The sequence below is a fragment of the Bos grunniens genome, chromosome 26, assembly GCF_055505025.1.
Source record: "Bos grunniens cultivar Pamir isolate PY7600 chromosome 26, Bosgru_T2T1.0, whole genome shotgun sequence".
In the NCBI taxonomy this organism is placed as follows: Eukaryota; Metazoa; Chordata; class Mammalia; order Artiodactyla; family Bovidae; genus Bos; species Bos grunniens.
The window spans coordinates 37,499,212-37,514,553 of record NC_141190.1 but is presented as its reverse complement, the minus strand read 5'-3'; the positions used below and the strand labels follow the sequence as shown (position 1 = coordinate 37,514,553).

At 47.5% G+C, this 15,342-nt stretch overlaps 1 long non-coding RNA gene across 1 annotated transcript; it reads right to left on the bottom strand.

Annotated features, from left to right (window-relative positions):
- Nucleotides 1–10,579: 10,579 nt before the first annotated feature.
- Nucleotides 10,580–14,537, bottom strand: LOC147344394 (uncharacterized). The gene is made up of 2 exons (XR_015155305.1): nucleotides 14,009–14,537; nucleotides 10,580–10,797 (listed from the first exon to the last, which is right to left on the bottom strand). It is a non-coding gene; the product is annotated as an uncharacterized LOC147344394 (long non-coding RNA).
- Between the last annotated feature and the right edge of the window lie 805 nt (nucleotides 14,538–15,342).

Below are 15,342 nucleotides of genomic sequence, written 5' to 3'. Positions count from 1 at the left end.
GGAAGAGCTGACCCATTGTAAAAGATCCTGATGCTGGGAAAGACTGAGGGCAGGAGGAGAAGGGGACAACAGAGGATGAGATGGTTGGATGGCATCACCACCTCAATGGACATGAGTTTGAGCAGACTCCGGAAGTTGGTGAAGGACAGAAAAGCCTGGTGTGCTGCAGTCCATGGAGTGGCAAAGAGTCGGACACGACTTAGCAACTGAACAACAACAGATCAGCAATTAACAGGGTGCTTCCAGGGGTCTTGCAGGCTTTGCTTCATTTGTAATCCTCCCCTCCCCTCATGCCGGAGGTCCTATTATTTCCATTTCACAGACAAGGACCCTGCGGCTCTGAAGGATAAATGTGGCCACGGTCTGCATAATTGCCACTCGGTGTCCAAAGCACTCCCACTGGGGTCCGCCACTCTGCCTTGGGAGCTCGGGACAGACTTCAAGGTAGCACAGGCAGCGGTAAGGGCAGAACAGTATCTGAGCGGCTTCTTGAAGGACTCAGAGAATCCACAGCAGGCAAAACAGAAGGGAAAGGAACTCCTGGAGCGGGATCACATACGCAAAAGCACCTGGGTGTAAATGAGCAGTTAGGGGCATACATCCTTGGCTTCATTCTGGAAGTTAAGAGGACTTCAGGGTAGTGATGGCAGATGCAGCTAGAGGTGGGAGCAAGATTATAAAGAACTTTGAGTGGCAACCTAAAAAGGGTAACTTCTGGAAGCAGTAGGGAGCCATTGAAGGTTGTTAAGTGGAAAGAGAGAGAGCATCTAAAAGATTCACAGGGCAGAAGAAGCAGTAGAAATGAGCCATGTTGTCAGTGCCCTGGAGGATGGTGGAGAAGAGCCAGGGTGGGAGGAGCTCAGAAGGTTCCTGGAAGCAGGGGTTTCTGGTGGGTGGGAGGATCCATCTATATCCAGTGCCCCAGTGAAGGTGGCATGCTCAGAAGGAAAAGCCATTTGTCTCATTAAGCCATGAACAGAGAATATCACACCTGGAGCATTTTAGACTCAGCCCAGATTTCCCCCATAGCCACCTCAGCACAGGAACTAAAAAAGAAACAGCTAAGAAAGTGTCAAATTTATTAAAACAGCTGAGTTCCTGTCTCTCTCCAGCTCTCTGGCTCTGACTTTCCCACTATTTTTAAATGTTCCAGAAATCTCTACCCAGACATTCCCCACACCCCCCTGAAGACTGAACACATTTTCTGCCTTATCAGCCATGGCCAACCCCACTCAGCCTCCTGTCCACCCCCAAGGCCCAGTTTCCAATGGAAGTCTGGGGGACTCCAAGAGTCACAGTCCCCTCTTCTCCCTGAGTCTAGATTCCACAGAGAACCACCCAGAACATGGTGTTGTTCTCTTCTTAAAGAAAAGAAAGTCTAAATTCATTCTTCTGTTGAGTTTTTCACCGTGACTGGTTTTCATTAGCTTTTCAAGTGGAAAATACACCCCCCCCAAAGTGGAGAGTTGCCACTTGTGTGCAGAGAGTCATTGTTCATTTAATATTTTTTATACTGAATGGCCCAAGCCCCAGTCTGCTGGAGCTCTGGCCAGGACCCTGAAGGAGGGTGCTTTACAAACCTTCCTGGCAGGCCCTGTTTGAAGAGCCAGTGGCTGCTTGCCTCTTGTTAAATCTTGAAGATGGAGGAAACCCAGGGAACTTGAACAGTCAGCTCTCCACTGCCCAGCCCCATTTGCAGAGCCGGGATCCCCTCTCAGCCTTTTCTTTCCAGTCCAAGTCCTGGTTCACCTGATGAAGAAGCTTCCCAAAGCCACGTCTGCCTCCTCACCTTCCTCACACTGGAGCTGATAAGGGGTAGAGCAAAGAGAAAACTAAGTCAGGAAAGAAATCCAGCTGATAAAACCCCGAGTCCCACTGCTTTGTGAAACCAGAGGAGGCTACATGGCACAGCTCTCCCCCTAAGGGGCCAACTCTGGAAGAGCTGAGACCAAGAGGGGTCTGCACTCCCAGGCCAGCCCCAGGACATCAAGCGGCAGGTTAAGACAGGTGAGATGAGGACAGATAGGCAAGAGGTGGACACAGGAAGTAGAGACTGAGAAGGAAAGTGGGGAGACAGGAAATGCAGAGATAGATAGAGCTCAGGGTTTTCCAGGTGGCACAGTGGCAAAGAATCCACCTGCCAAAATGCAGGATATGCGAGAGACACAGGTTCAATCCTATGATTGGGAAGATCCTCTGGGGGAGGAAATGGCAACACACTCCAGTATACTTGTCTAGAGAATCCCATGGACAGAGGAGCCTGGCAGGCTACAGTTCATGGGGTTGCAAAGAGTTAGACATGACTGAGCACCCACGTGCTCACACACACACACACACACGCACAGAGGAAGTGGAGAGACAGGAAGAAGAGGGAAAGAGAAATGGCCAGCAGGGGCCCATGTTACTCAGGATTCCTTCGCCAGCTGGATTCTCCATGCAACAGGATGAGGAAAATTTAAGTCTCTCCCAGGAAAATTCAAGCCTGGAGATAATTTAAGCTTTCCTGGGACTCTGCCAGCCATCTCATAGAGTTTTGTCAAATTTTCCACCTACTCTGTTTGCATAAGGAAACTCAGCTTCCATCTTAGAAACCCCATCTTCAACACTGTCCTTTTTCAACTCTTGGTTATTCAAGAGGGTTGTGGATAAAGATTCATAGGATAAGGGGTTTAAAAGGACTGGCTGGAGCTATACCCCTCCTCCCCCACCCCCACTCACCTACCCACATTCACACACTCTTGTGCAAAAGGCAATACTTGGGGGTGGCCCCTTAGAGAATCAAGTACTGTGTTGTCCTGTTTTGTGCCCCAGGGAAATATCAGGTATTCACAAAACCCCAGGACACCCCTCCACCTCACTGCTTGGAATGATAGCACCTGCTCAGAGTTATTCAGGAGTTTTTCCTACTTCATTGTGCAAATATAGAACAAAATCACACAATATAAAAAGTATTATATGGTTGTTCAGTCATTTAGTCATGTCCAACTCTTTGTGACTCCATGAACTGCAGCACCCCAGGCTTCCCTATCCTTCACCATCTCCTGGAGTTGGCTCAAACTCATGTCCATTGAGTCCATGCTGCCATCCAACCATCTCATCCTCTGTCATCCCCTTCTCTTCCTGCCTTCAATCGTTCTCAGCATTAGGGTCTTTTCCAGTGAGTCAGCTCTTCACATCAGGTGGCCAAAGTATTGGAGCTTCAGCCTCAGCATCAGTCCCTCCAATGAATATTCAGGATTGATTTCCTTTAGGATTGACTGGTTGGATCTCCTTCCAGTCCAAGGGACTCTCAAGAGTCTTCTCCAACACCACAGTTCAAAAGCATCCATTCTTCAGCACTCAGCCTTCTTTATACTCCCAACTCTCACATCTATACATGACTACTGGAAAAATCATAGCTTTGACTATACAGACCTTTGTCAGCAAAGTAATATCCCTGCTTTTTAATATGTGGTCTAGGTTTGTCATAGCTTTTCTTCCAAGGAGTAAGGGTCCTTTAATTTGGTGGCTGCAGTCATCATCTTCAGTGATTTTGGAGCCCCCCCAAAATAAAGTCTGTCACTGTTTCCATTGTTTCCCCATCCATTTGCCATGAAGTAATGGGACCAGATGCCATGGTCTTTTTTTTTGAAAGTTGAGTTTTAAGCCATCTTTTTCACTTTCCTCTTTCATTGTCATCAAGAGGCTCTTTAGTTCTTCACTTTCTGCCATAAGGGTGGTGTCATCTGCATATCTGAGGTTATAGATATTTCTCCCAGCAATCATGATTCCAGGTTGTGCTTCTTTCAGTCTGGCATTTTGCATGATGTACTCTGCATAGAAGTTAAACAGGCAGGGTGACAATATATAGCCTTGATGTACTCCTTTCCCTATTTGGAACCAATCTGTTGTTCCATGTCCAGTTCTGTTAACTTCTTGACCTGCACACAGATTTCTCAGGAGGCAGATAAGATGGTCTGGTATCCCCATCTCTTGAAGAATTTTCCACAGTTTGTTGTGATCTGCACAAAGGCTTTAGCATAATCAATGAAGCAGAAATAGATTTATATAGGTATATATATTTTTAAGTTCATGGTCTTTCCCTCTCTCCTTTTAATCCTAACTGTCTGAGGATTACTATTTTGATATGTACACTAATTTTTATTTAATGCTTATAAAAACACATTGACCTGCTGGTTTTTTTCCCCAGATGAAATGGGGAAACATAGCATTTCTAAACTTGCTTTGTTTAAAAAAAATATAGCGGTATGTCCGGGTATTGTTCCAGCTCACGAGATGGTTCTGGGTCATTCTTCTTTAATAGCTCTGCTGTATCTCTTTCTGAGGATGTACCATTGTCTTCTTAGTCCTTTCAGGCCATCGTAACAGAAATATCACAGTCCGGGTGGCTTATAAAGAACAGGAATTTATTCCTCACAGTCTGGAGGCTGGGAGGTCCAGGATCAAGGTACTGGCAGGCCCAGTGACTGGTGAGGGCCTGCCTCCTGTTTCAGGGATGGCCTTCTCACTGCGTTCTCATGTGGCAGAAGAGGGGAGGGAGCTCCATGGGGTCTCTTTTATAAGAGCACTAATCCCACTCATGAGGGCCCCACTGTCATGACCAAGCACCCTCCAAAAGCCCCAGCTCCAATTGCCATCATGTTGAGGGGTAATTTTCAACACATGAATTTGAGGACACAAACATTCAGTCTACAGTAACCATGAGTTTTGGCTCAGATGGTAAAGCATCTGCCTACAATGCGGGAGACCCAGGTTCAATCCCTGGGTTGGGAAGACCTCTGGAGGAAGGAAATGGCAACCCACTCCAGTATTCTTGCCTGGAAAATCCCATGGATGGAGGAGCCTGGTAGGGTTACAGTCTATGGGGTCGCAAAGAGTCGGACACGACTGAGTGACTTCACTTTTCCTTCTGTCGATGGACATTCAAGTTGTTTCCAGGTTGGGTTTTGTTGTTGTTGGGGGTTTTGTTTTTATTTTGTTATTATTATAAAGGATCCTCTAATAATTACTATGCATCTCTCCTGACATTCTGGGGTTTTGATATTGTAGGGCAGAGTCCTGATTGCTGAGTCAGAGGAAGTATGTGTTTAAATTGTACTAGACACAGCCTGATCACTTCTTAAGAAGATCTTGCAGTTCTCACTCAGAATAATCTTCAACTCCAAAACCAGAGGGTGATAATTTCTCAAGGACAGCCTTTTTTAAAATATCATGTCAGTTTTAGGTAAAACATGAAATTACCTTATAAACACCTAAGTGTTTACAGATCAGATACCAGCTGGTGATGACTTGCTCCTTAAATTCTAAGTAATAATGCTTCCTATCTCCATTCTATAGATCTTCCCAGGTCAGTGCCCTGCCATGTTTTCTGAGAGAAGGGTGAGTTGTTGAAGTTTTAGGGACACCACTGATTCTCCACTCTGAGCAACCCTGAAATTCTGTTAATGATCCCACACGTGTTGTTTTTTCCTGTGCCACGTTAATCCAGATGAAGCCCTTTTCTGTAATATACACACACACCCTCTTACTGTGCATGCAGACTACTGAAACTTTAGGGGAACTGAAAGGATGTATAGCTTAAGATGTGCTGTGTTCAGTCACGCAGTCATGTCTCTTTGCGATCCCATGGACTGTAGCCTGCCAGGCTCCTCTGTTCTTGGAATTTTCCAGACAAGAATACTGGAGTAGGTTGCTATTTCCTTCTCCAGGGGGTCTTCCCAACCCAGGGATCGAACCCATGTCTCTAGCATCTCCTGCACTGCCAGGGGGATTCTTTACCACTTAGCACCATCTGGGAAGCCCACCTTAAGGTACATATAACTTAAAATTCTGAGTTCAGTGTGCCTGTTGCTAAAAATTCCCCCAAACATTTCTAAATTGGGACTCTGATCTTTGGACTTTTATTTGATCTTTCCTTTTCTCTCCATATTTCTGTCCTCTCTCAGAAGAACAGTTGCCAAGAATAAATAAAATCCCTCCCTTTTCTTATACACTGAAATTCAATTCGTTCCAGCCTCTGCCCCTAGATTTTTTGACAGGGGGACAGAAGGGTCTTTCGTATAATGGAGTTTACTCTCCTTAGGAAGGAGCATGGGTTGTAAGTAACAAAAAGTTTTCTCTCCTTTCCACACCAAAAGGTTCAACGCTTTATTCCATTCTCCAACCTGAACAGAGTGTCTTTGTTGTGGTTCAGTCACTCAGCCACATCCGACTCTTTGTAACCCTATGGACTACGATTTGCCAGGCTTCCCTGTCCTTCACCATCTCCCAGAGCTTGCCCAAGTTCATGTCCATTGCATCGGTGATGCCATCCAGCCATCTCATCCTCTGTTGCTCTCTTCTGCCTTCAATCTTTCCCAGCATCAAGGTCTTTTCCAGTGAGTCAGCTGTTTGCATCAAGTGGCCAAAGTACTGGAGCTTCCGATTCAGTCTTTCCAAAGTGTTTTTAAAAAATGTAAATCAGACTTCGCAGCCCTGGTCCATCCCCACTGGCTTCCCAAAGCTGTTAGAATAGAATCCAAATCCCTTTCCTGGGCACAGACCCGCGCCCTTTCCTGCATCCTTTTGCTAGGCACATACCCATTTCTGCTCGCAGATCTTCAAACGTACTTAGGTTCTGTTGTGTTCCCCGCCTCCCCTCTCCCTGCTCATAGTATACACAGGAACTCAGCTGGGGAGGACAAGCCCACCTCAGCTTCTTGCTCCCCTTGACCCCCCGACCACCCAGTCCTCACTGGGACTCACTGGATCTTCTCTCCTGGGTGTGTGGAAATTGGCTTGAGTTGGCCACACAGCCTTCCAGATCTTTTGTTCCATCACCGGACCTTGGCTTTCAAAACTGAAAAGCCAAAAATTGAACTCTTGTTCTCTTCATTGTGTTACGACAGCGATCCTCTCTTGGGGTGATGGTCCGATGGCCCCTGGGGAGGGGCACCAGAGGACAGGAGGAACCAGAAGCAACCACTGTAGTGACTGCATCAGCTCGTATTCTCTTGGCAAAGATACCCTAGCCAGACAGCCAGCTTGTTTCTGAATACCTTGATAAGCTCTTGAATGGAGGCACCCCAAGGGGCATGCTCGATGGGCAGGGGGTGTTCTCTGTCCTGCTAACCACCTGGCTTACCTCAAGAGGGGGTGAGTGCTGATGGTGGACCCAGGAGTGCTCGGGATAATGATGAAGTTTTGGGAGACTGTACATTAAAAGAAAGAGGCAATGTGAAGCAGGGAAGAGAAACTTCTAGGAAAGATCAGAGATGCCAAGGGCATTTCTCTGGGGTTCTGCTGTGAAATCACCCAGCTGTGTCTTTCCTAGCTGCCGTGATAGTGTCCTCACTGTCTCCCACTGTGTCCCCCACCAGTGCACTTCCCACCTGCTCACATTGACTTTTCAGTTCAGTTCAGTCACTCAGTCGTGTCCAACTCTCTGCGACCCCATGGACGGCAGCGTACCAGGCTTCTCTGTCCATCACCGACTCCCAGAACTTGCTCAAACTCATGTCCATCGAGTCAGTGATGCCACCCAACCATCTTATTCTCTGTCGTCCCCTTCTCTTCCTACCTTCAATCTTTCCCAGCATCAGGGTCTTTTCCAAGGAGTCAGTTCTTTGCATCAGGTGGCCAAAGTATTGGAGTTTCAGCTTCAGCATCAGTCCTTCCAATGAATATTCTGGACTGATTTCCTTTAGGATTGACTAGTTGTTTCTCCTTGCAGTCTAAGGACCTTTATGAAATGCACATCTGACTGTCTCTTTCTGCCTAAAACCTTCCATGGCTCCCCATTGCCTCCGAACAAAACCCAAACTTTCCAAGTACCATGAGACCCATCGTGACGTGGCTTCTCCTCCTTTCTCTCCACTCTTCACCGTCTGCTCCTCACTTGGCAAATTGAGGTGCTGCCCCCTCCTCACCTGCCAGTCCTCCCTGTACCAGACTCTCCCCCTCCCCAGGCCTTCACACAACCATAGACCTCCTTCAGAGCTCCCTGTGATTCCCCTCTAGGAGCTTTCTTCATCCTCACAACCACCCAGAGAGGAGGGTGGTGTATCCTGGTTTTAGAGAGAACGAGCCTAAGGCACAGAGAATTTAAGTCCTCATAGCTTTAAAGCCAGAGGAAGTGAATGTGTTAGTCATTCATTTGTGTCTGACTCTGTGACCTCCTAGACTGTAGCCCACCGGGCTCCTCTGCCCATGGAATTCTCCAGGCAAGGGTGCTGGAGTGGGTTGCCATACCCTTCCCCAGGAGATCTTCCCAACCCAGGGATCGAAACCGGGTCGCCTGCATTGCAGGCAGATTCTTTACTGTCTGAGCCACCAGGGAAACCCTATGTTACATATATTTTACCACAATTAAAACAATTTTTAAAATTACATAATAAAAATAGAGTTCATGGGGAAAATGGAGTTGGGACATAACACAAAAACTTGGTTGATTACACGTTTTAAAAAATACGTCTTTACCGAGCCAAACATTAGCACAGTTTTGTATGTGTTGAATGGTTAAAACATAAATATGACAATAAACATGGTACTTCACCTTGAAGGAAAAATACAGAAAAGATACATAACAGAGATTCTCAAACTTTTTAGTCTCAAGACCCTTTTACACTCTTAAAGAATTTTGAAGAATCCCAAAGGGCTTATGCTCATGGTGTTTGTATCTATTGATATTTTCCATACTCACAATTAAAGCTGAGAAATGTGCAGCAAACAAGAACACAGAAGTGCACAGTCCAACAGGGTGATGACATTATCACACGTCACATAGCTTCCAGAAAACCCCACTGCACACTCATGAGAGAAGGAAAGGGGAAAAGGCAAATAACAGCATAATATTCTCTGATGAGAATAGTTTTGACCTCTTGGGTCTCCTGAAAGGATCCAGAGGATGCTCGAACATTCCCAGAACATACTTTCTCTTAAATTTGGTTTTGGCTGCACTGGGTCTTTGATGCTGTGCTCAAGCTTTCTCGAGTTGTGGCTAATCTTCGTTGTGGGGCACAGGTTCCTGTTGCAGTTGCTTCTCTTATTGTGGAGCACAGGCTCTATGGCACTCGGGCATCAGTAGTGGCAGTGTGTAGGCTCAGTAACTGCACCTCCTGGACTCCAGAGCACAGGTTCAGTAGTTATGGCACAGGGGCTTATCCCACTGCACGTGGGATCTTCCTGGACCAGGGATCGAACCCCTGAATCCTGCATTGGCAGGTGGATTCTTTACCACTGAGCCACCAGAGAAGCCCCCCAGAACATTCTATCCTAGGACTAAGGCAGGGTCTCTAGAGAGGCTGTGGAGAGGATGGGAAAGGGGAGACAGTATCTGAAAGGGAAATCAAGTACAGTTCAGAAAAGCCTCACTACGAGGAGCTCCATAAAGGCTGACAGATGCAGGGAGACCAGCAGGGAAAGCCAGCCGTGCCCACTTGACCTGGTACAGCAGCCCCTGAACCTTGGCAAGTGGCCCAAGGCTGCCCACAGTCAACTGCTCCCTGAGAGTGTGCCTTCCGGCCCTTCCCTGGGGCCCCCAGCCAGCGATGCTCTCCAGGTTATTCCTGATTTGATGCAGGAAGGTGCTGTTGTTTGCAAGTGGTTTTTCTGCCGGCCAAGCCCTGCCTTGTGATGCTCCTGCAGATCCAGCGTGAGTGGCAGACAGTTTAATAAGGCTTATTGAAAAACAAAAACAAATCAGCTTATTCTCAGTGTGAAATGAGTCGTGCACAGCCTTAATCCCCTGTGGTCACTCCGCGCTCCACAGCTAGCCACCTGTCCTAGTCCCCACAGACCTCCTCAGTGAAGGTTACGTCCCCTTTCCAATGACGTGGAGCAGAAATCCAGTAATGCATTCAGCACAGTGAAAACTTAATCCCAAATATCATTTTTACTCATCTGAGGAAAGTTAACCTGCTGAAGATTCAATTCAACAAACACTGCCTCCGAATTGAGGTCATCCATTTACTTAATTGTAACACTGCTGCTTCTGACACAAGGTCTGATCAACACCCAGGTCAGGGCTCTCGGATGGATTTTATTCATCACGTTTTCTGCTTCCCTCTGAGTAAGTGAAGCCAGGATGGAGTTGGGATTGGCAGTGTCTTCTTGCTGATGCCAAGCAGAGCTCCCCAAACACATGGGCATTTATGGAACAGGAGGGGTCACAGGCCCAGGGGTATCAAATGACATGCCCCTTTGGGAGGACTAGGAGCCTCTTCAGCAGGGGGGCTCCTGGGCCACATGGGAGAAATGAGGAAGGGCTGTGGAGCCTGGAAGGAAGGTCCCTGCACTACGGGAGTAGGGTGCTCCCTAGTAGGGTGGTCGTCAGGGTAATCCAGAAAATAGAACCAATAAGATGTGCATATACATAGAAAGGGGCATCCCAGGTGGCTCAGTGGTAAGGAATCCACCTGCCAAAGCAGGTCTCTCAGGAGATGTGGGTTCAGTCCCAGGGTTGGGAAGATCCTCTGAAGAAGGAAATGGCAACCCACTCCAGTATTCTTACCTGTAAAATCCCATGGACAGAGGAGCCTCACGGGCTACAGTCCAGAGGGTTGCAAAGAGTTGGACACGACTGAGCAATAACACATACAGATACATAGAAAGATTTATTCTACAAAATTGGCTTACATGACATGGAGGCTGACAAGTCCCAGGATCTGCAGGGTGAGTCAGCAAGCTGGAGACCAAGGAGAGCAAATGGTGTAGCTCCAGTGAGTCTGAGGCTTGAGAAGTGGAAGAGCCAATGGTATAAGTTCCATCCCAAGAGCTGGCGGGCTCAAGTGCCAGGAAGAACCAGCACTTCAGCTCCTCCTAGAAGGTAGGAAAAAGCCACCATCTCAGTCAACAAGCAGTCAGACAAGAGGAATTCAGTCTTACTCAGGAGATGGTCTACCTTTTTGTTCTCTTCAGGCCTTCAACTGATTGGATGTGGCCCACCCATATAGGAAGGGCATCTGCTTTACTTAAGCTACTGATTTACATGTTAACCTTATCCAGAAACAACCTCACAAAAAAACACACAGAATAACGTATTACCAAATACCCGGGTGCCCTGGGGCCCAGGCAGGTTGACACATAGAATTACTCAACACAAATACCCACAGAAAAAGGGAGACAAATCAAGAGGGAAAGATGGTGCTCACTCAGAAGGAAGGGAGAGCAGAGACGCTGGCTGCCCCAGGCCCCAGGTCAGGCTGGTGGTTGTGCCAGGGCTGGGGGTTCCCCTTTTGTGAGTTCTTCCTGGTCCTGCAGCAGTGGGGAGCATGCCATAGAGGTAGGATAACTTTGAAAGGCCTGTGGGGCCTGAACCATTAGAAAGCCAGGCCTTTGGACAGTTATCTGGGGCCAAGGAGGACCTGGCCCCTTACATCTTAGACCAGGATGTCTCCCTTCTGATTACATTTCTGCAGGTTTATTGATTAAAGTTGAGTCTCCTACAATGAACAATGAAAGAAAAGGGCCTTCATCAAGGAGAAAAGGAAGGAAATAGAATTCAGAGAACTGGCCCAGGACCCTTGCAACACCTGGCAAGTACATCATCTCATTGAGCAATGAAGAAGGACATGGTGGCCCTCCTATAATTAATCACAGTTCATTATGATGTCATAGTCAACATAACCAAGTGCTTATGATAAACCTGACTCTGTGCTTTGTGGTCTTGACTCATTCAATCTGTTAATCACATTAACTGGAACAACTCCAAAAGGTGGGAGGAAGAAAGTGAGGCCCATAGGCATGCACTGACATGGGGTCACACAGCTGCTGAGAGCGGAGAGCTGGGGCTTGAACCCACATAGTCCTTCCGTAATTATCTACTCCACTACCCACCTCCTCACTTGAGTGGATTCTGCCATGTGGGTCTCCCAGGTTTAGGTTATGGTGGGCACTGGAGAAACTGAGCTGAGACTCAGCTGGGCACGGGCCCAACAGCACAGCTGAGTGGAGTGAAAAGCAGGCTTGCTGGGGTGAAGGATGACCAGACCAGCTTCCCACCTGGATCCCTCTGTCTCCTGTCTTTCTCTCATCATGGCCACAGGCAGCCTCTGGAAGAGCATTACCAGAAAATCAGGAAAGAAAGAGACAGCCCCCTGTTAAAGAGAAACCCAAAGGCCCCAGATGACATCTCCTGTACTAAAGCCTCTGCTGACAGACCTGACAACTATCGTTTGCCCTTCCCCAGGAAGGCAATGGTACTAAGCCAGTCTGGAATTTCCTGGTCAGCACCAATGAGATCATCTATCACGGGGCCATCTCCATTTCCCCCACCAAGGGATGAAGAGGTAACCTGCATGATAGACCTTCATCCCCTGCCTCTGCCCCCAAGAAGGTGACCTGGTCTGAAACAATCCTTTCTTGTCTTTTGCTAAAGAGCTTCCTTGCCTCACCCTCCTCCTGCCTATAAAAACCATCCATTTTGTGTAATTCCTCTGAGCATCCTCTACTCACTAGGTGGGATGCTGCTGCAGTCTTTAATCATTGAATAAAACCAATTAGATCTTCAATTTTACCCATTTGAATTTTTTTTTTTTTTTTTTTTTTGAGCACACTCAAACAAGGCTACCCTGGAGGAGGGCATGGCAACCCACTTCAGTTTTCTGGCCTGGAGAATCCCCGTGGATAGAGGAGCCTGGTGGGCTATAGTCCATAGGGTCACAAAGAGTCAGACATAACTGAAGTGACTGAGCACACACACACAAAGCAAAGCTAAGGGGGAGGTGGCAGCTCCAAAGACAGCAGTAGGGGTACCCCAACCTACAGGGAGAGCTGACATTCTGGAAGAGGGAGACCAGGAGGCTGTTCCTGTCTGAGGGCCCATCAGCCTCCTGTGCCCCCTCTAGGCTCCCCCATTACATCTGTAAACCCCCTGCTGATGGCACCTCTGTCTCCTCTCAACACACAGCAGACAATCCACCATCCCAGCGGCCCCTGGGCTCCAAACAACCATGACAATGCTTCCCAAGCCAGCCTCAGGCCTCTCCTTATCCCAGAGGAAAACAGCTAAGTCTGCCCTTCAAGTCCAGAACAAGCTCTGAATTTTAATTCTGGATTTAATTCCATGTGGGTTGAGCCAGGAGCCATTCGGAGATGGATTAGCAGCCCTGACACTGAGCCTCTCATCTTTGGGAAAAGCGACATAAATCAACACCCACTAAGCCCAGCCCTGTGGAAGCCTCCCTGTGACCCCCAAGAGTGCTTTTGGGAATGATCCCTCTGAAAGGTTGTTGTTGAATCACACGAATACACCGGGATTCTTGGCCCCCGGAGGAGAAGAATTCAATCCGGGGCCAGAGACGAGGCTTGATCGCTCAGAGCTTTTGTGTAATAAAGTTTTATTAAAGTATAAAGGAGATAGAGAAAGCTTCTGACATAGGCATCAGAAGGGGGCAGAAAGAGTACCCGCTTGCTAGTGTTAATGAAGTTATATACTCTCCGGTGAATCCAAAGAATGTCTGGAGGTTGTAAAGACCTCATCAGACCTACTCCCATAATTTACATTTTAAGATAACAGAATTAGCCAGAAGGTTTAATCCAAAGACTGTCCTTAATCCAGAGACTGTCCTCAGGCAGGATACATTATTGTTATATAATCCTAAGGAATGTGGAGAAAGAAAAAAAGTTTGTCCTTTCTTCCTCCTTGAGAATTCCAGACCCCTCTCTCCTTGGGGACCCCTAGACTCCCTATCAACCTGTCTAGGAAATGACTCTATCACCCTCTGGGCCAGTTCACCATCTTTTTAGGATCACTCTGCCCAGCCCAGAGCAGGACTCAGCAACATGACAGGAAGGTGACCAGAGGGGAAGGACACAGCAGAAATAAGAGGTGTAATGCCAATCCCACAGATTCCTGGGAGGATTTCCTCCTCATAACCCTTGATGGACACCACACACACCAAAACTGGGAGAACAAAAGGGAGCCTGAGGAACTGGGGCTGGTATTAGTCAGAGTCCGCAGAGAAACAGAACTAATTGGAGACATGCACATGTAGTCTAAAGGCCTGCAAATCAAGAGATATTTACGTACACCTGATGGTGAATGTTCCAGTCTGAAAGCCAGCAGACTGTAGACCCAGGAAGAGCTGGTGCTTCAGTTCCTGTCCAAAAGCAGGGAAAGGCTGATGTCCGCGCTCTACTGTCAGGCAGGGGAAGTTCTCTCTCACTTGCAGAAGAGTCAATCTTTTCATTTTACCAGGTCTTCAGCTATTTAGATGAAGCCCACCCACTGTAGGAGGGTAATCTGCTTTCCAGCATCTGTGGATTCAGATATTAATCTCACCCAAAACCACCCTCACAGACACCCTGAAATAGTGTTTGACCAAATATCTAGGCAACCTGTGGCCCAGTCAAGTTGACAAATAAAATTAACCATCACAGGGCTCAGTGTAGAAAAAGAGAGGATACTTAGCATAAAAACACTTAAGCTCTATGCAAGAGAAGTCACCTTTGACCCAGGAAAGGCCTGATTGTCTTTAAGGTTCCCCACTCTGAGGTCAGAGCAGATCCAAAGCCAAGTGGGATTGAGTGACTGCAGGACTGAAGAGGGACCCTGAGGAGAATCCTTGGGAGGAGCCCAGAGTAAGGGAATATGCAAAATACGTACCACCTGGTCCTTACATAAATCCAAAACAGACTCCTACCTTCTGTCTCAAAGTTAAAATTATTTATGCTGTCATTTCGTCTTGCAAATAAATGTTGTAACACAAATCATTCATTCAATCCCCCTAATAATTACCAGCTCATTTGTGAGTGATTTTTTTAATTTGTTTTGGCTGCCACTAGCTGGGAGGTCCCTGTCTAAGCCATGATTGACTTAGTGCATGCATGCGAAGGCTCTGTTTTATCCGATTATTTTGTGACCCCATGGACTGTAGCCAGCAAGGCTCCTCTGTCCATGGAATTTTCCAGACAAGTACACTGGAGTGGGTTGCCATTTCCTACTCCAGGGAATCTTCCTGACCTAGGGTTTGAACCTGTGTCTCCTGCATTGGCAGGCAGATTCTTTACCATTGAGCCGCTGGGGAAGTTCCCAATTGACTATCTGCTGCTGCTGCTAAGTCACCTCAGTCGTGTCTGACTCTGTGCGACCCCATAGACGGCAGCCCACCAGGCTCCCCCGTCCCTGGGATTCTCCAGGCAAGAACACTGGAGTGGGTTGCCATTTCCTTCTCCAATGCATGAAAGTGAAAAGTGAAAGTGAAGTCGCTCAGTTGTGTCCGACTCTTAGTGACCCCATGGACTGCAGCCTACCAGGCTCCTCCGCCCATGGGATTTTCCAGGCAAGAGTACCGGAGTGGGGTGCCATTGCCTTCTCCGAAATCTAGACTGCATCAATTTCTTTTTTGTTTTGTTTTATTTTTC